The sequence below is a fragment of the Solanum stenotomum genome, chromosome 8, assembly GCF_019186545.1.
Source record: "Solanum stenotomum isolate F172 chromosome 8, ASM1918654v1, whole genome shotgun sequence".
Taxonomy (NCBI): domain Eukaryota; kingdom Viridiplantae; phylum Streptophyta; class Magnoliopsida; order Solanales; family Solanaceae; genus Solanum; species Solanum stenotomum.
Window position 1 is genome coordinate 23,507,822 of NC_064289.1, and position 20,063 is coordinate 23,527,884.

General features: G+C 35.0%; 1 protein-coding gene and 1 long non-coding RNA gene across 4 annotated transcripts in view; both read right to left on the minus strand.

The window, feature by feature from the left end:
* LOC125874866 (vesicle-associated protein 1-2-like) overlaps positions 1 to 20,063 on the minus strand; it is a 53,063-nt gene that overhangs the window by 14,060 nt on the left and 18,940 nt on the right. The window lies entirely within an intron of this gene.
* On the minus strand, positions 13,862 to 14,864 carry LOC125874870 (uncharacterized). The gene is made up of 3 exons (XR_007447318.1): positions 14,734 to 14,864; positions 14,453 to 14,521; positions 13,862 to 14,129 (listed from the first exon to the last, which is right to left on the minus strand). It is a non-coding gene; the product is annotated as an uncharacterized LOC125874870 (long non-coding RNA).

Here is a 20,063-nt window from a genome sequence, read left to right on the forward strand (position 1 = left end):
GAGGGAAAGTTTCACTTAGGATATCCAAGGTGAGATTGTCACCATATTTTGTGTTAAATAAAGTATATTAAAGCTAATACCACTCAATAATTCAAGAACTCAAAAGGGAAATTGAGTAGGTTTTGCAACCAAAGGTAATTGCTACCACTTGAAACTTATTTAATGAATACAAAGTAAGTGTTTAAATGCTATTTATACGTGTAGAAAGTGGTAGGATAAAGGTATTAAATGAAACCCTAGGTTGCCATTAATGTTGGTTATTGGGGAAGACACTAAGTAGTGCCCTTGACTATTTTTTTTTAGAATGGCAACAATTATTCTATATATCCACAGGTATACTACATCAAAATATGTAGTCCCCCTTCAAAAGTATTACAACTTACAACTTGAGCATCAATCTGTTGTTCCTTGAATAGTCTAAAGTGTGAAAAATATCTTCTGTTTGAGCTATTAATTTCTGTTTACATCAAAAATAAAACGGAGCTGAGCAATTCATTTTAAACTCCAGCAAGTTGCTCTGCTTGTCTTCAAAACATCTCCTATTCCTTTCTTTCTACATTGTCCACAAAATGCATGCAAGGACAATCTTCCATCTTCCTTCCTTTTTGGTTGCATTGTCATCCTTGCTTCAACAGTTTAGCAATCCTCCTTTTATGTTCCCTGGCCTTACCCACTTAGTCCTCCACAAATAAATGAGTTTCTTGCGCAACTGGTCTGTCCAAACTTCCTTCAGTATCTTTGTAATATCCCCCGTTAGCTTTGTTTCCCGGAGACACACTACATCTGCTTTCCATGTCTCTTTGAATACATGTTGGGTTATAAATGACCCCAATAGACTATTGAATGCCAAGGATAGATGGATTTAATAGGGTGATTAAGCACCTTCAGTTTTATTTTGGGCTTGGTAGTCAAAGTTTAAGCCCTAAATAGACTATGTTGAGTTTAAATGAACTACTCTTGATACAAATTGGATTTATCGTTAGTGGCTTTGGGATGTTGAAATTAAATTTGGGAAGAGTATTGAGGTATGTAGAGATTTATTACCTCTTTGAGCTTTTTCTCCAAAATTTGTTCGAAATGGCTCAAATATTTGATTCTAAAAATGAATCCTAGCTTGTGGGGATGAGCGGATTAGGATTGCATCATTATACTAATTACTAAAAGTTTCAATGCCATTTGGTTTATGTTTTGTGATACCTCATATATGTATACTTATAAAAGCTAAATGATTTGAAATAGCACTTTGTTTGAATTCTTTGAGTTTATTTCTCTAGTGATATCTCAGACCCCAGTCTTAACTCAAATATAAAGGACAATGTTGATCCCTTTGTCTCTATTTGAGTGCCTTTCCAAATCCACCTCCTTTCAGCTACAAGAAACTCAAAGTTGATGCAAAAGGCTTCATAATCTGAAGTATATATCCTCTTCTGTACATAATTAAGCATAATAGACAAGGTGGACCACGTCAATGAACTCGAAACAAGGTCCGACTTCTTGGTTTTTTTGTCTTTCTTAAGTGGATGGGTGGGTTTAACTGGTCAGGTGAGATGATATTTACTTGTTAGGAAAATGGCATGACTAGAGGACTTTAGAAGCATAAAGTTTATGACTTGGATGCCGGAATGCAGGTTTGGTGATTCATGATAGTCGGATGAGCAAGATATGTGGAAGATGGGGGCTTTGCCTCTTCGTTCCCTTTTGCCTATGCATGATGCTCATTGCTCAAGAACAACTTATCTAATTCATTTGAGCTGAGGGTATATCGGAACGGGGTAAGGTCTACCCTCCCAGACCTCACTTGTGGGATTACATCGAGTATTGTTGTTACACAAAATAAGATTAGAGCTGTCCTTTCAGTTTCGTCATCAATTTGCCAGAAGGTTAGCAGACAAGCTTAAAATGTGCTGCTAAAATAAACCACCACATTACACTCTCTCTCTCAGTATGTTTATACAATGGTCAGAAAAAAGTATACAACTATACAGTTGCCCTTATCTCAAAAAATAAAAGTATACAACTATATATGGTGAACATCTACCATACACCTCCAAGCTAAGAGAGACCTAAACATCCTAAGCCTGCCTTGTTGCAGCAATATTATCAATCTGAAAGTGCTGGAAAGAAGAGTCATTATTTCCATACTTAATGGGATGCTAATAACTATAGATAAAAAGCACGATTTTTCCATGACGTGTAGGGCGTCAGCCTTACAATGGGGAAACATCAACAGATTCGCTCATGATCAAGTTACAACCTAAACTTTATGGCCATACTAAGCTAGAATAAGCTGAACGAGAGTGAAGCAACTACTTTCCCAACCCACAAACTATAAGGGGTCGTTTGGTTGGGAACTAATTATCCCAGGATAAACTATCCTAGGGTTAGTTATCGTGGGATAACTTATCCCACCATGTATATGGGATAACTTATCCCATCACTATGCTATAAATGGCGGGATAAGTTATCCCAAACATGTCAACCAAACAAGACATCTAAATTTTATCCCAGGACTATTTATGCTTATCCCTCACACCAAACGAGCCGTAAGTGAAAAGAATTACAAGCTAAAAGTTTAGTAAAATCTTATGCTCAACTATTCAAGTGAGGGGATGCAAAAGGTCATGCATCCAAAATTGACATTGATTTAACTGATAAGAATGAGACTAAGCAGAAAAGTAAGCACTCCATTTCCAAACACATCAATCACAACATATCCGGATATAACTAAAAGTCCATCAGATGTTTTACTTGACAGGAAATAACTAACTGTAGCGTACAAAGAACAAAAAAGAATATGACAAACAGAAGGCAAGTAAAAATGTGATAAAGGTTGAATATAATTCGTCCAATCACTGACACAATAACATGGTGCTACATTAACAATCAAGAGTTCAAAGAAACTGCCAACACATTTAGGATGCCTTTTATGTTCAAACATTGAGTATACTTTTGCAACCAAGTTATCTGAACAAGAGGTCAACACATAAATATCAAACTAGAAATCATCTGACAATAGGACAAATCACCAATGCAAAGAGATCCATCCTCTAAGAAATCTTTAACCCGGAACAAAGAATAAAACATTTACTTAAACTGCACTATATTCACTTGATTGGCTTTTGGCCTGGACAATTACTAATCAAAGACAAAAGTCAATAAACCTCAACACTCCTTCTTTGGAGTTGCTGACCGGGTGTATGTAGCAATGGTGCAACCCTTTTGTGTGGACAGGAGGTCATGCCTAGGAGCAGCTGGACAGTTCATAAAAGAAGTCACCAGGTATAAAACAAGTTTCCGGAAAAGAGGAATTATAACTGAGTTAGCTGTAACCCCATCAAGAATAACTTGAAAGAGCATTCATTAAAGAGGGAATGAAAAAGCCACCCCTATCAGCCAAAAATATAAAAACACGTTTAACCCCAAAACAGCATGTGTCAATCATATTTGGCTATTTGCTAGTAGTTTTTATCAAAGTTATTCAACCAGAACAAGATAGAGCAGCTAGCTGCAGCAATATTAAAAGTTAAAGAGGATAAGATGATCAAGTGTCAAAGAACCAAAAGTTAGAAAGATGACGGAGTTATGGTTCACTTCACTCATAGATAAATGGTACATCTCACTCTTATGCAAATTGCAAAACTTTATAATAAAATGGTTCATTTTACTGTGATATAATTGCATAATATCATCCCTCACAAAAAAACAAAGCTTTTAAATGAATTGGAGTTGTGCAATCAACTTGAAGACAATATCAAAGCTAAAAATCATAAACCAAATAGTCATCATAGCAACAGAATTTCATATTTATTTGTCTAGTTTAAAAACCAAAAAATATTTTATTGTTTTATATCTATTTTACTCTTATTATTAAGTACTAGTACTAATCATTTTCAATTTACTTTTCAATGAGTGAGATAACTTATATAATAAGTCAAAGTAATATAATAAAATTAGCATTTTTTTTATTGGTTGTCAAGAAGTGGAAAAAAAAACAGGAGGATGGCGTATTTTATTTGAGGATTTGGGTCTAGGAGGTATTTAAATCATGATTTAATTAGTACTCATTGGCGGAGCCACCTTAGGTGAAGGATAGTCCAGTGTACACCCTTTGTTGAAAAATTAGGTAGCATACACGGGTTAAATATTTGATATTATAAATGTATATTTAATTTTACTCGCCCTTAACACAATCGGAAAAAAACTTCTACACTCTCTTCACAAAATTTCTAATTTCACACTAATGGAGTTTCTTTGAATATATATACATTAAAGACCATAACAAGATTACATGCTTCTTCTTTACGAATGAGTGGAATGTCATTCACAAAATGACATATTCATTGTGTATATATCAATGCTTTTATTGACTGCAGTGGTACTACAGAAAACAGAAAGACATTCTAACCTTTACAATGGGGAAACATCAACAGATTTGCTCATGATCAAGTTACAACCTAAACTTTATGGCCATACTGAGCTAGAATAAGCTGAACGAGAGTGAAGAAACTACTTTCCCAGCCCACAAACTATAAGTGAAAAGAATTACAAGCTAAAAGTTCAGTATAATCTTATGCTCAACTAATCAAGAGAGGAGATGCAAAAGGTCATGCATCCAAAATTGACATTGATTTAACTGATAAGACTGAGATTAAGCAGAAATGTTAGCACTCCATTTCCAAACACAACAATCACAACATATCCGTATATAAATTAAAAGTCCATCAGATAATAAACTTCACAGGAAATAACAAATTGTAGCATACAAAGGACAAAAGAATCCGACAAACAGAAGGCAGGTAAGAATGTAATAAAGATAAAATATAATTTGCTCAATCACCAACACAATAACATGGTGCTAAGTTAACAATCAAGAGTTTGAAGAAACTGTGAACACGTCTAGGGTGCCTTTTACGTTCAAACATTAAGAGTACACTTCTGCAACTAAGTCATCTGAACAACAGGCCAACACATGAATATCAAACTAGAAATCATTTGACAATAGGACAAATCACCAAAGCAAAGAGATGCATCCTCTTAAGAAATAAACCCAGCAAAATCAGGTAATGTTTAGGTTGGACTTGGTCAATAAAAGTGGGAAGTTTGAGAAAAAGTTAAGAGGGTTTTACTAGTAACTGACTTCTTTCGAAATCCTTTAGCAATTGGTTTCGATGATCATGCTACAGTAGTCATTAATTCCTCGACTCGTGCAGAACTAGGATAGGAGCCTAAATTTACAAGCTTCCCTCTGGTCGTTGGAGTTTCAGCTTAAATTGTGGCAGGAGCTCTATTCTTTTGAATTATTGAAGAAATGTAGGTGAACTTTCTTGGGGATACTAATGAAGTGGCTATGGAGATACACTCAGCTGGATCAGTGCCTATGAAAGGAAGTCATTATTGACAAACATGGAGCACCGAGTCACTGGTTCTCTAAAGTCTCAACTGAACCATATAGGGTTGGCAGCTGGAAAAGCATAAGCAAGCTATGAGAGATGTTCTCACAACACAAAGACCTGGTTGTGGGGAATGGCCAACACATCTGTTTCTGTAGAGATAAGTGGTCAGGTAACACCCTTCTAGAGGTTGCCTACCCTGAGATATTCCAGATTGTAAATCAACCAGGCGCTAAAATACACAAACACGGGAATGGAAACTCAACGAACCCCAACCTCAGAAGAAACATACAAGACTGGGAGATGGAGGAGTTGATAAGCCTTTTAGGAGCACTTCGCAATGCCACAATCAACAGCCTTGAAACACCACATATTAAATTCATTTCCAAAAGCTGTCGCAAGAGACATAACAATTGCGCATCAGCATCACCGAGCACTTAAATGAAGGCACTCAGTTCACATTCCAACTAGCAGCAAACATATTTGTTTACGTCTATGTTCACATAGTTAACCGAGCTTATCCCACACTTGATTCATGGCACATAGGTGATGCAAGTTAGCATTAGTATTCAACATATGGCTCTAGGTGATAACATACAACCCTATTTCACATGTCATAACCAAAACATTCTCTAAGAACTCACATATGATTCAAATTATGTCAAAACCTGCCTCAAATAGTTTGAAGTAACTCAAGTAGGCCAAAAAATGCATTTATGGTTCATATGAAATTGACAGTCACACACAATGTTTACGGATCAAACTAGAAGTCACATAAGATCATATTATATTTAAGCTCGACATTCTTAAGAAAACAAATCAGATTTTGTATCTCAATTAAATGTCCCATGTAGTACCATATTAACCTTAGTGAAGCAATCAGAATAATGTTTGCAAGCGTAGCTACAGTTCAATACTCAGAAGAGAGTTTATTCAGTTGGGAGCATCTTTAGTTAGAATAATATGACAAAATTGTCAAAAGCTGACTCCATGTACACACTAACTCGTAAATAAACTCTTAATATTTTTTGGTTACTCATGTATCAGATTGTTAAAGCACAAATCTTCATCCGATGACTGTTGTAGTACAAATATATTGACCAGTACATTTATTCAAAAGTTATATATTTATCTTCATTTTTGACATTTTGGTATTCTATGGGGTGATTGCACTCAATATGGTGGAATTTGAAAAAATTCACAGAAGTTAACATGGTTTTTAATTTAACAGGTGAAATTCAATTTAAACTCCATCTCCGAACAGCCTAGTGCGGGAAGGAGAAACAAAATCTTGACAAGTCAAAGTCCCCCAAATCTTAGAATAAGGACTATTCAAAGAAGAGAACCACTCAGACACAATAACCAAGGAATGGTTTAAATCAGTAGGACCCCCCTCTCCTACGTCCTCCGGTGATCCTTCTGATCACCGGATTTCATTTCTCCTTTCTCCTTTCTTTTCTTCCCCACTGTCCTTTGCAGGCGAGTTTCAAATGGAAGATAGTATTTACTTTGCAGTTGGATTCAAGTCCTACGACATCACAAGAACACCTGGTACAGCGGGAGCATGGTACGACTGGACGGAAAGAAATAGAAAATCTATTACGAGAACGACTTTTAATGAGAAGTCAATGGAATGGATCGTGCAGATTTTACGGGAGGCATCATTGACGAGGGGGAATATGGTGAAGAGATGGAAGAAAAAAGATGGGTTCTCAGAAGTTTTTTGTTCGAGGAACTACAATAAATATGGGCGCTACATCAGTTTAATAAATGTAAAAGGCAGGAGGAGGGAAGTTATCATCATTCCTGAATTAAACTTTAACTCAGGGTGGTTGAGCTTTGCGGAAAAGGTTGGAAGATTCATTAATAGTCGTAGAAAGTTAATGAATGGGGGCAATCACGGACTGGTGAGCAAAGACATTCCATATGCTACAGTGCTAAGGAGCATTAAATGGGCTAATAAAGATTCAAAACTTGCTGAAAAAGAGAAGGCAGCTCTAAAAGGGGATACAATCTTTATCAACGATGATCCAGAGGAGTACAGTGAAGTGCTAAAGAGAAGTTTGGTGGGTGCATTTGAACCTAGAGCCGGAGAAACAGTGACCCTGTCAGAAATCAGGGGATGGGCTAATCGACTATGGAAACAAACACACAGCTTGAACATCTACGAAATGGGCAATGACTTCTTTCTATTCGAGTTTGCACTTAGGGTCACAGCAGAGCAAGTGATTGAAGGAGATTGGGAGTGGAGGAATAATCCAGTTATCCTCCAATGGTGGAATCCAACAATAGGTACGAGATGCGGAAGGAGTAAAGAAAATTCAACTGGGTAAAAATTGTAGGGTTGCCTTTGCATTTTTGGGATCAGAAAATTTTCAAGGTCATCGGAGATTTCTACGGGGGGTGGGTAGAGACGGAAGAGGAAACCCAATTGAGGAATCATCTCAAATGGGCAAGAATCAGAATCAAAGGAGATGGAGCAGACATACCCAAAGAAGTGACCATCGACGGGGGCGGAATATGCTACACGATGCAAATTTGGGCAGAATCGCCGGTAAGAGTGTTTGCCGGAGAAGATCTGAACTCCGAGGTCAGTACCCAGAGGTCACGAGGTGGAAAACCACTGGGTAAAGGTGAGGCTACTCTGCAAAGTCAAAAAGTACCTGCTACAGCTGGTAGAGCACATGGTGTGTCAGAGGCATGTGGGTAGTCCTCCAAGTCAAACGAAATAGTGGGCCGGGGCAAGCCCAACCCAAAACAAAGCCCAATTTTAAGATTGGGGCCAGAACAAAATAAAGAGGGGGGCCTGGTCAATAAAAAGTTTGACTTGGCACATGATAAGCAGGGGGAATTTCTAGAAGGGTTAAGTGGCATCAAGGAATTAGCGGCGCAGTTCTTACGGGCTTACAACAAATGGGAAACCTCAAGTATGGTGGAAAACACCGACATCTCAGCTCATAAAAACAGAGTCTCGGTAAACAAGACGAAAGAGGCTGTTGAACTACTACGCAACAAAGCAAAGGGGATTGATCATTCTAAGGATTTTGGGGAGATTTCAGGGGTACAAGAACTAGTGGAAGGAGGCATGCAAATTCAACAGATTCACGATGCGGAGCCGGTTTCCTTACAAAACCCTGGGTACCATACAGACGGCGAGATTGAAGCATCCAGTTGGATAAAGTCACATATTTTGGAGCTCAGTAAAACTTATGGAGTGGCATTCGAAGGTTTCAGGGAAGAAACACATGCATTACTAATGAAGCTCGATGAAAGAAAGAGTGTGATGGAAAAGAAAGGGGCAAACAGTGCAGTGTCAACACCTCGTCACAGAGGAATTGGCAAGAATGAGTTGAAGAACTTACAGTCAGATTTGAACGAGGAGGTCGAAGGTGCAAGGAACAGAGGGAGAGTCCTATCACTAACTCTTAAATGAAAGTAAATATTTTATCATGGAACGTCAGGGGGATTAACAAGATTTCAGCAAGGAATCTGGTTAAGAGCTCTCTTCTAAAATGGAGAGCTGATGTTTATTGCCTTCAGGAGACAAAAATCAATAAAGATGTAGAGGGGATAGCCAAACAATTGTGGTCTAGTAGATGGATGAAATGTGGATATTCTGAAGCTGATGGTAGTAGTGGGGGGATACTAATTATGTGGGACTCAAGAGTATGGATGGGTAGTTGTGTGGAGGAAGGCAAATACTCAATCACTTACAAATTTGAAGCTATCCACGATGGTTTTTGTTGGTTTCTTACTGGCGTATATGCTCCACACCCCAGAGCTGAGAAACTGGAGTGCTGGGAAGAAATTGCAGCAGTTAGGGAGCTATGTGGAGGCCCCTGGGTCACCTGTGGGGACTTCAACACTGTCAGAACAATGGCAGAAAGGAGAGGATGCAGAAGAATAACCAATGTAATGGCTGATTTCTCGAGTTGGATAGAGGATATGGAGTTACATGACCCTCATCTAAATGGTGGGACCTTTACCTGGTACAGAGGGGCTGACCACGACAGTGCTGCGAGACTGGACAGGTTTCTCTATTCAATTGAGTGGGAAGTACAATTCAGAAACATAAGGCAACAAATTATGCCTAGAGTTATATCTGATCACAACCCAGTTATGTTACAATGTGGTGATTGGGAACAGAGGAAGGCTTACTTCAAATTTGAGAACTGGTGGCTTAATGTAGAAGGTTTCAAAGATCTAGTCCAGAACTGGTGGAATGGTTTTGTTGTGGAAGGATGCCCAGATTTCAAATTCAGTATGAAGTTAAAGATGCTAAAACAGAAACTTAAAGATTGGAGCAGTGTAACTTTCGGGGAACTTAACAACAAGAAGAACAACTTGTTAAGTGAGCTAGCTGAGATGGATCTGATACAGAATGATAGGGTGCTGACAGAGGATGAGATGATGATTAGAGCAACAGTTCTAGTCGAGTTAGAAGAATTAGCGAAGAATGAAGAGTCCAGGTGGAGACAGAAGTCCAGAGTGTTGTGGCTAAAACAAGGTGATAATAATACCAAGTTCTTTCAAAGAGTAGCAACAGCTCATAGGAGGTGCAACACCATCGACAGGCTGATTATCAATGGGGAGGAGAATACAGATCCAAAAGAAATCAAAGATCATATAACAGAGTTCTACAAGCAGCTATACACTGAATCAGAAAGTTGGAGGCCATCATTTGTGATGACAAATTGCCCAAGAATAAGCCAAGAGGAGCAGGAATGGATGCAGAGACCATTTTCAGAAGAGGAAGTGGTACACATTCTCAAATTGTGCGATGGAGACAAAGCCCCTGGTCCAGATGGTTTTACTATGCTTTTTTTCAAGGAGTGTTGGGGGATCATAAAGAGCGATGCAATGCAAACAATCCACAATTTCCATCAGAATGAAGTGTTTGAAAGATCCTTGAATGCCACTTTTGTGGTATTAATCCCCAAGAANGGATGCAGAGACCATTTTCAGAAGAGGAAGTGGTACACATTCTCAAATTGTGCGATGGAGACAAAGCCCCTGGTCCAGATGGTTTTACTATGCTTTTTTTCAAGGAGTGTTGGGGGATCATAAAGAGCGATGCGATGCAAACAATCCACAATTTCCATCAGAATGAAGTGTTTGAAAGATCCTTGAATGCCACTTTTGTGGTATTAATCCCCAAGAAGCTCGGAGCTGCGGAACTCAAGGATTTTAGGCCAATAAGTTTGATTGGTGGAATGTATAAAATCATCGCAAAGCTGATCACTGAGAGAATGAAAACAGTGATGGGGAGACTGATTGATGAGCACCAAATGGCTTTTTTGAAGGACAGACAGATAATGGATGCCTCTTTATTGGCAAATGAGTTGGTGGACTCCAGGGATAAAACAAAAGATACCAGGTATCCTATGCAAATTGGATATAGAGAAGGCATATGACCATGTCAACTGGAACTACCTCTGGAAAGTTCTGAGTGAAATGGGGTTTGGGAGGAAATGGGTGAATTGGATCAAGTTTTGCGTGTCAACAGTGAAGTTCTCAATCATTATAAATGGGAGTCCTGAAGGTTTTTTTCAATCACAAAGGGGATTGAGACAAGGAGATCCCATGTCTCCTTTCTTATTTCTCCTAGCAATGGAGCGACTCAACTACATGGTCAGAAAGGCTAATGAAATGGGGTGGATAAGAGGTTTTGGTGCACATACAAACAGAGCCAATAATATGGAGATCACACACCTTCTATTTGCGGACGACTCTTTAGTGTTTTGTGGTGCAGAAGTGTCACAAATTAGACATTTGAGGGCAATACTAACCATTTTTGAAGGCATATCAGGACTACATGTGAACTGGCAGAAGAGTTGCTTGTTCCCGGTTAATCAAGTAAATGACATGCAAGGCCTTGCCGACAACCTGCGCTGCCAAGTAGCTTCTCTTCCCACCAAATACCTGGGGATGCCCTTGGGCGCCAAGAACAAAAAATTGGAAGTATGGAGTGAAGTTCTGGAGAGAAGTGAAAGGAAGCTGACAAGGTGGAAGAGTCAATATATATCCCTGGGAGGTAGATTGACTCTCATAAAATCAGTTCTGGATGCACTTCCGACTTATATGCCAAGTCTTTTTCCACTACCAAAAAGTATTGGAAAGAAACTCAACAAGCTGAGAAGGGTTCTCCTCTGGCAAGGAAATAAAGAGAAGCAAGGATACAACCTGGTTAAATGGGAAGAGGTGACAATGAGCAAAGCACAAGGAGGTCTGGGCATTAAGAATTTGAGTACTCAGAACACCAGCCTGCTGCAAAAATGGTTGTGGAGATTCTGTGGTGAAGATATGGCATTATGGAGGAGGTTTATTGCTGAGAAATATGGCCTACAAAGCAACTGGATAACTGAAGAGGTGAATGGCACTTTTGGGTGCTCTGTATGGAAAACCATCAGGAGAATGTGGCCTGATTTCAGTGCAAAGGTGACCTTCAGAGTGGGGAATGGTTTGAAGACCAGTTTCTGGAACGAGACCTGGTTAGGTGATGTAATTCTGAGGATACTTTTTCCTGATCTGTACATTATCAGTCTACAGCAGAATGACACTATAGCGCAAATGTGGACCCCTCAAGGTTGGGACCTTATGTTCAGAAGAGCTCTAAATGATTGGGAGGTTGGAAGAGTAGCAGACCTACTTCATGCTTTAAACTTGTTTCCAGGCACTGTCACAGAGCCTGACAAACCAGTTTGGAGACTGCATAGCAGAGGGGTGTTTACAGTTAAATCATGCTATTGGGAGAGGAATACCAATCATCTCTTGACAACAGTTTGGCCTTGGAAATTAATCTGGAAAATTAAGGTTCCTTTAAAAGTTGCATGTTTCACTTGGTTGGTAATTAGAAGAGCTTGTCTCACCCATGAAGTGCTACAAAGAAGAGGTATACAGATCTGTTCAAAGTGCTACATGTGCGGACAGAAGGCTGAAGTAAATGGTCATTTGTTTCTGCATTGCAAGATAGCTACAGATCTGTGGAACAGGTTCGTTTGTATACTCGGGGTTAACTGGACAATGCCCAGAACCACTTTTGAGGTCCTAACACACTGGCAAGGAATCGGAAAGAGAGGATCAAAAGAAGATTGGTGGAAAAATATCCCTGCTTGCATATGGTGGACATTATGGAAGGAAAGGAATGGGAGATGTTTTGAAGGAAAGGTTAGCAGCCCAGAGGAGATCAAGATGAAATGCCTTAGTCTTTTGTATTTTTGGTGTAAGCAAAATTTAGTGGGGGAAGTAGATAGCCTTGTGGAGTTTAAAAGCCAATTGTAAAGTTAGTTTTGTCTCTTTGGATTTGAGTATGATGGCACCCCCTGGGGGTTTGTAAATCCCACCTTATCGATTTTGATGAGGTCTTTTGTGTGAATACAAAGTTACCTATTTCAAAAAAGAAGAGAACCAGGATGAAGGACGACATATGGGTTATTGCATTAAGCTTTATATACCGAAAAGAGTTTCTTTGTGTGGTACTAGCTTTGCTCATTCTATTGAATGTTTTTAACATATGGAAGTACGTACGCACCTGGACACCAGAAACATGTAACTAACAACATCTGGCTATGACACAAAATTCATAGTCATAAGAGATCTAGCTGAAATTTATTTACCACATCTTATTGTCAACTACTTCTGAGAGAGTGGGAGCAAATGTTGAGAAATTTTAACCATTGAATAATCCTCGAGATAGACTCTATTTGGCATCAAGATCATAGTACTCGGAGAGGACCTTAGAATTCTGCTATATGGTACTAGCTAAAACGAGAAAGAAGATTAGCACATTAACACCATTATCTCGTACAATCTACCAAGATAGTTGATCGTATGACAGTGGCTGATTAGAATGCCCTTGAGCTATGATACACAAAAATGAAGGCACACATGTACAAAGACATGGGTTCCAGCAGATTGAGGAGCTCCAGCGAGCTTCCATGTCCACTTACCCAGTTTTAGTTTTAGACTCTTTTGATTTCTTTTTTGGAAAGTTGTGATTCCATTTTGTATTTTGTAATGTGGATTTGGTTTTGTTTTATTAAAAAAATGGTTCAGCAGCCCGTCCAAATTTAACTTTTTAGAAGGACCACTCACCTTGCTTAAGTTATAGAAAAAAACTCCTTCGGAAAAAAGTTTAATGGAAACTACTAAGCAGATAAATAATACTCATACGTGAACCGTGAACCTCCCTGAATACTCGATTAGTTAGTTATACCAACAACAACAACGCTCAAAGAAGAAAAAGAGAACAACAAAGATATAAGATGCACCATAGAACCAAATTCATTAATACATGTACAAACATAAAACCTTACCTAGATGAGAAGAACACTCTAAGAATGTGTTTTTTAATATGAACAGCAGTTGAAAAGAGCCAAACCAACAGACCAGCAGGTTTGATGAGTGATGAGCAGTACTGAGGGAAATTTGGAGTCCTTTCTTTTAACACAAATGTGTTTTGTGGCTGCATAATAAACTCCCAATGTTAAATAATTTACTAATTTATTACAAGGCAGATCTCTCACGATAGACGATATATTATTGAACTGGTGAATCATAATGGATCTTCCATATATATTGTATAAACATATTTCAAAAATTTAGCAGCAGGGATGGCAAATGGGGTGGTGCGGGGCAGATCTACATAAATCCGCCAAGACTTTGCCCCGCCCTACTCCGCCTCGGATGAACCTGCCCCGCATAAACCTCAAACGATTTCTGCTTCTAACAGCATCAATTCTTCATGATAGACATACAGTTGAAGATATAAATGTAAAATTAAGAAACTTTTGTTGATATTCAATAGGTAAACACAGGTAGAACATATGTAATAAGATAAAACATTTTGATTACAATAACACTCTTGGTCAGAATCAAAAATAACTTTGGCCTATATAAGTTTCAAATCATATTGTGATTCATTCATTATTAGAAACAACAATTTGGTTTGAGGCTAATTTTACAGTAGTAAGGCATGAACAAGAATGTAACCTTGCAAATTCACATTACAGAAAATGCTGAGCTCTAACAAACAGAAATCATTTGATCGGAAATTAAATAACCTGGGCAGACATATAGCACCACCTTTATTCACTTCCTCACCAGAACCCAACCAGCGTACCCACCGCATCCTGCATATTTTAAAAAAAAAAAATTGTACCCCCGCCCCTGCAAAAGCTCTAACACATAAGCTTCCCACTAACATACTCAAGAGCACGACATCAACAAAAACAAAACGAGATGGAAACATACAATTCAAATTCAGAATTTGGAAAAACACAATATCGGGTAAAAAATCAAACATTCCACAAAACAATTTATAGTTATAACAACAAAATTTTACCTTGAGAAGAAAACTCCAAGACTACGTCCAAATAATACCAATCGCAGAGAAGGGCTGATTTAGTTGTTATGCCATCAAATCAGAGAAATCTAGAGGAAGAGACTCACAATTGGGTATCTCTACTTTGCTGATTTTACCCTAACATAACTGACACATGCTTTGCACGGACCAAATGTTATTTATATTAGGCAAAATGGTCTGATACGCCTTATACTTGAGTCGGATCGTAAACTGGACCCTTCTATTTACGACTTTGTCAATTGAACATTTAAACTCAATAAAACACAATATTTTAAACCCTTTTTTCACTTGATCGGGTGCGTGTAAATACAACCAAATACATATGAAATTCACGTCATTTTTTAGTGACACGTCAGAAAATAAATATAAAATCTATCTATATATAATAGAAAAAGACAAAACGCTACATGTCAACACCACAAATTTTTAGAATTTTAAATATTAAATAGGATGATGTAACTGATCTGTATTTAAGTGATTAAAAAAATTAAAATATTAAAAAAAACTCCCTTTTTATAGGAAAGAAAATGAATAATTCTTTATTTAATTAGTCCAGTTATTTTTAATTCAAAGCATTGTGACAATAGTGGAAGAATGAAAAGTCGTGCAAAAGAAAAGCTTTCTGGCAGTTTTTCCAGTAATTTTTTTATATATAAAAAAAATATAACTTTATCAAGATTTTCTTTTAATAAAATTTGAGTCTAAATTCAAATTCAAATCATGAGAATAGTAGTAGAAAAAATAATCCAAACGAAATGCTTTTTACAAATTTTTGCGGTTGTGCCATTTTTTAAAAAAAATAATAATAATTTTGTCAGTTTTTCTTTTAATATAATTTGAATTTGAATTTGAATTTGAATGAGATTGAATTCTTATTAAAATATTAATCAGTTACCGTTTTCAAATTTAAAACTTATAGAATAACTTCTCCCTTATTTCTCAGTATTGTCTTTCTATTATCTTTCATTGTGAAACAAGATTTTTTTTCACTTTCACATATCTCCCAATGTATGCAAATAGATATATACATTATATAAAATGAAAAGCAAATGCCAGAAGATCTAAGGAGATGAAGAACCAAGGAAATAAAAGAAAGACAAATTCATAAAGGAGAAACGAAAATCTCATAAATTCAATCGTCATTCTCATGAAGGTAAGTTGATAATTTTTCCTGGATTTAAATTAGGAATTTTGTACTTAAATTAAGCTTATAAAAATTTAATTGTAAAGATTTGTTGCAGTAATTAATACAATCAATCTATTATTGTGATGTGATCTATAATTATCTTGGAGACTCTAAAAATAGGTTTTACTTCTTAATTTAGTTGATGAATGTCTAGAGAAAGCTAAGCTATTACAACAGATTGGGATGTGGTTTACTTTGATGTCTAAGTATTTCTTTTATCTAAAATATTGATTAAATTTACTTGATAAGAGTCACACATCTGGGAATTGACATGAACGTAAAGAACAAAAAAAAAATTGCCACACTATAGTGACATGTTATGTTATCACTTATACTATGGTATATAGGTGAGTGTTTCTTACTTCTTTATATTTGATTGAGTGTTATCAAGAAGTAAGTAAAAATATAAGTTATATATTAGATATTTTGTTAACAAAATTTAAATTAGAATTTGTATACCAAACATCGCAGCATACGGGCTCATCATATTTGTTTTGATAAAGTATTGTGTTTTGATATAGATCAAAGTAAAAAATTGTCAAAACATGTATCTGTTTTGAATTCAAAACAGGGTTTTTAGGTGAGTGCTTCTTACTTTTATTCTTTAAATTTAATTGAATTATATCAAATGAAACTAAATTCAAAAATAGTATATTGTTATATTAATTAAGAATATAATATTATACTATAATTGTTGATCTTGTGCAGAATACATCGTGAAAAATGTTGCATATTAGTGTTAAAAGATTAGTTAATATGAAGCATGGACATTGGAGAACCAACTTCAAATACAGATTTGCGGAGCCGTGCCTGATAAACTTTGCCTCATATATTTTCGATATATATTTTTCTCCTAAAACACTTCTTATGAATACTTATCTAAATTGGATTAAATATCGCCGCAAAAATGATATTATTTTTGTGAAAACTTATCTAAATTGAATTAAATACTTCTTATGAACTTATCTAAATTGGACAAAATATCATCCTAAAAATGACATTACTTATCTAAATTGAATTACAATTTGTTTCAAATAGTAAATTGTGAAAACTCAAAATATATAATAGTTCATGAAAAGTTATCTAATAAATTTAATTTTATTTAAATTGAATTAAATTTCGTTTCAAATAGTAAATTGTGAGAATTCAAAATATATAATAATTCATTAAAAGTTGTCTAATAAACTTCATAAATTAACTCTTTATTGAGTTCTAATTAGATTTGGTCTAATCCATTAGATGTTTAATTCTTAAGTTATATAAGTTTATTTATCAAAATTCTTATAACCGCATTTATATTTTACTTTCATGTACAAGCACTTTAATTTATTGTTTATTTGTTTATATTCACATGTTATATTAAATCAAGATGATGATTTTATTGGGAAATAACAAGAGGTATGGATCAAATTAACTTAGAAAATTGGGAAATGAAGTTACAAGGATGATGGTGATGATGGTGGATAGTGTAGTTTTGTATCATTTTCAATAGTTTAAGGATATTTTAGGTCATTTTCTGTTAAAAAAATTATTACCCTCTTACATTGCTCTTTATTTCAAAGTTATATTATATTTCAGATGGTTTGTATCACTAACTATATGAGAATTGCTTATGAAATTAATTCTTGAAAAATTCTAAGAATTATTTTTAAAAATTAAATTTTATTGTACATAATATAAGATCTTACGATAGTTTTAAGTCAATTGGTTGCTTTTTTTCCTCTACTATTTGTTAGATTATGATAATCTTCCGATAAAACCTAAACAATGGCATTTTAAATAAATTGAAATAAATGAAGAATAAAAAACGTTATAAATTTAATTCAACACTGTTATATTTTAAAATATCCGCACAACGCGTGGGGATGAATACTAGTGTGTATATATATATATATATATATATATATATATTTATTTATTTAAAAATGCTATGTTTTACTTTCTCTCTCGTTGTAACCCTTTCTCCATCCCCTTTCTCATCTGATCTCACCTCCAGCGCCTCCCCCAACCAAATCCAAGCCCATATTCCATCATTTAGCAATGTCGATGATATTTATCACGTTCATCTCCGCGCGAAGAGTTGAAATCAAGTAAATGGACTAGTATCAGAACGATTTCTTGAGCTACTGCAATCAATACATTCTTGTCAAGATAACAGCCCAAGATATGAGTCCAATATCGAGTTCTTCGACTCAGTCATTTCGATCTGAAATCGAGTCCAATATCGAGTTCTTCGACTCAGTCGTTTCGATCTGAAATCGAGTTATCAGGTTCTTCGATTCAGGCCGTATAGACTTGTGATTCGAGTTTTCAATTTTAGAGAGAAGTTTCCAATTTGAATTTTCAAATTAGAAGCTCAAAATCATGTAAACCGTTCCCGATTTGAAGACAAATAAATCAGAAATAAATTTGAAGATTTATTTCTTTTTTATTTCATATAACCATTTCTATTCAACTTCAATTTCAATGATTAATTTATACGATGAGAAATCTACCGGCGGAGAACCTAATTATCCTAATTATTTTTATTTACAGAAAATTAGAAGAGGAAAGGAGTATTTTAATTTTTCCTTTTTAAAAAGAAAATTTCTGATTATATGTGTATTTCTAGCCGTTCACGCTCTTAATTCGCGTGTAAATCACGCACTTTTCCAACTCATCAATTTTATTGCCACATAAGTTTGGTCAATGGTCAGAAGAGTTTAAAATATTGTATTTCATTGAGATTAAGTGTCTAGTTGACAAAGTTATAAGTAAAAGGGTCCAGTTTACAATCCGATCCAAGTATAAGGGCCTATCAGACCCTTTTGCCTTTATATTAAATCAAACTAGTATGCGTAAATATTAAAAAAATTATTTATGATAATTTATTATATTTATTTGTTTGAATATATTAAATATAATTATTTTTAATAAAATGATATGTAATAGTGCGATACACGTTTTGTATGACTTTATCACTATATTATAATGTATTAATAAATATTTTTATCTTAATTTACAACATAATTATAGTAAATTAGCATAATTTAATAATCATCATTGAGTATGAATATTACATGATATTTAAATGTGAATGTTAAAGAAAATATAAATATTGTTATTGAAAAATTCATTCATAGAAGTTTTAAGCAGAAAAACTCTTTATATTCTTAGGATAATTTCTTAGTTATCTATTCATTTAAAATAAAATTATTGATATGCTTCGAATCAAAATTTGTAATTGCATTTCCTATCTATTGCTTAAGTGCACTATGATTTAAAATTTTTGAATAAAACAAAACTATATTAAACCTATTAATACTTTATCCAAGCTATATCAACAACCGACGAAACTTTAGAGATATAATCCTACTTTCGTTAGACTATTGGACATTGAACAAAGCAATATTAAAGATTTTAAATAGAATTTGTTTTAAAGTTTAAAAATATTTACTATTTATTTATACTTGATTGTTTTTGTCTCTCATATTATATATAGCAAAAAAAATTATTTGTTGTAGTGATGTCACATATAATTTTTCCTCTCTTATTATATATAGAGAGATTTTAGAATAAACAAATTACATATCTTTATAGGGAAGTAAGAAACGTGAAAGAATAATCAAATTTTGCATTTAAATACAAATGATTTATATATATATATATATAAATTGAGCACATAATAAAATTTTCAATTATAATCATACCACAAACTCTTTTTAAGGTCTAAAACAATTACCAATAATTAGTTTTCTATTTTCTAAACTTCATTTTAAGAAAATACAGGTATGCCAAATGACATTCAAATTATACATGACAAACATGACAAAACAAAATATTAGTTAATCTTAGGACTTTGAAGTTTCTGTATAGATAGTCATATTTTATAATGTGAAAATCAAAATCTTAAAAATGATAGATTAGTTAAATACTATAATAAATGTCATAATATAGATTAAAGATGATATTTAATTATCTCAATTACATCTAGTTCACATTATAATACTTTATTTAATCTAATGGAGCATTTGCAATTTTAGTGCGTGCAAAGCACAAATAATATGAAAGTTGAATTGCTAATTTGTTATTCAAAGAAACAAAAATATTTTGTCAATTACTTGTATTCAACAAATCAATCAAA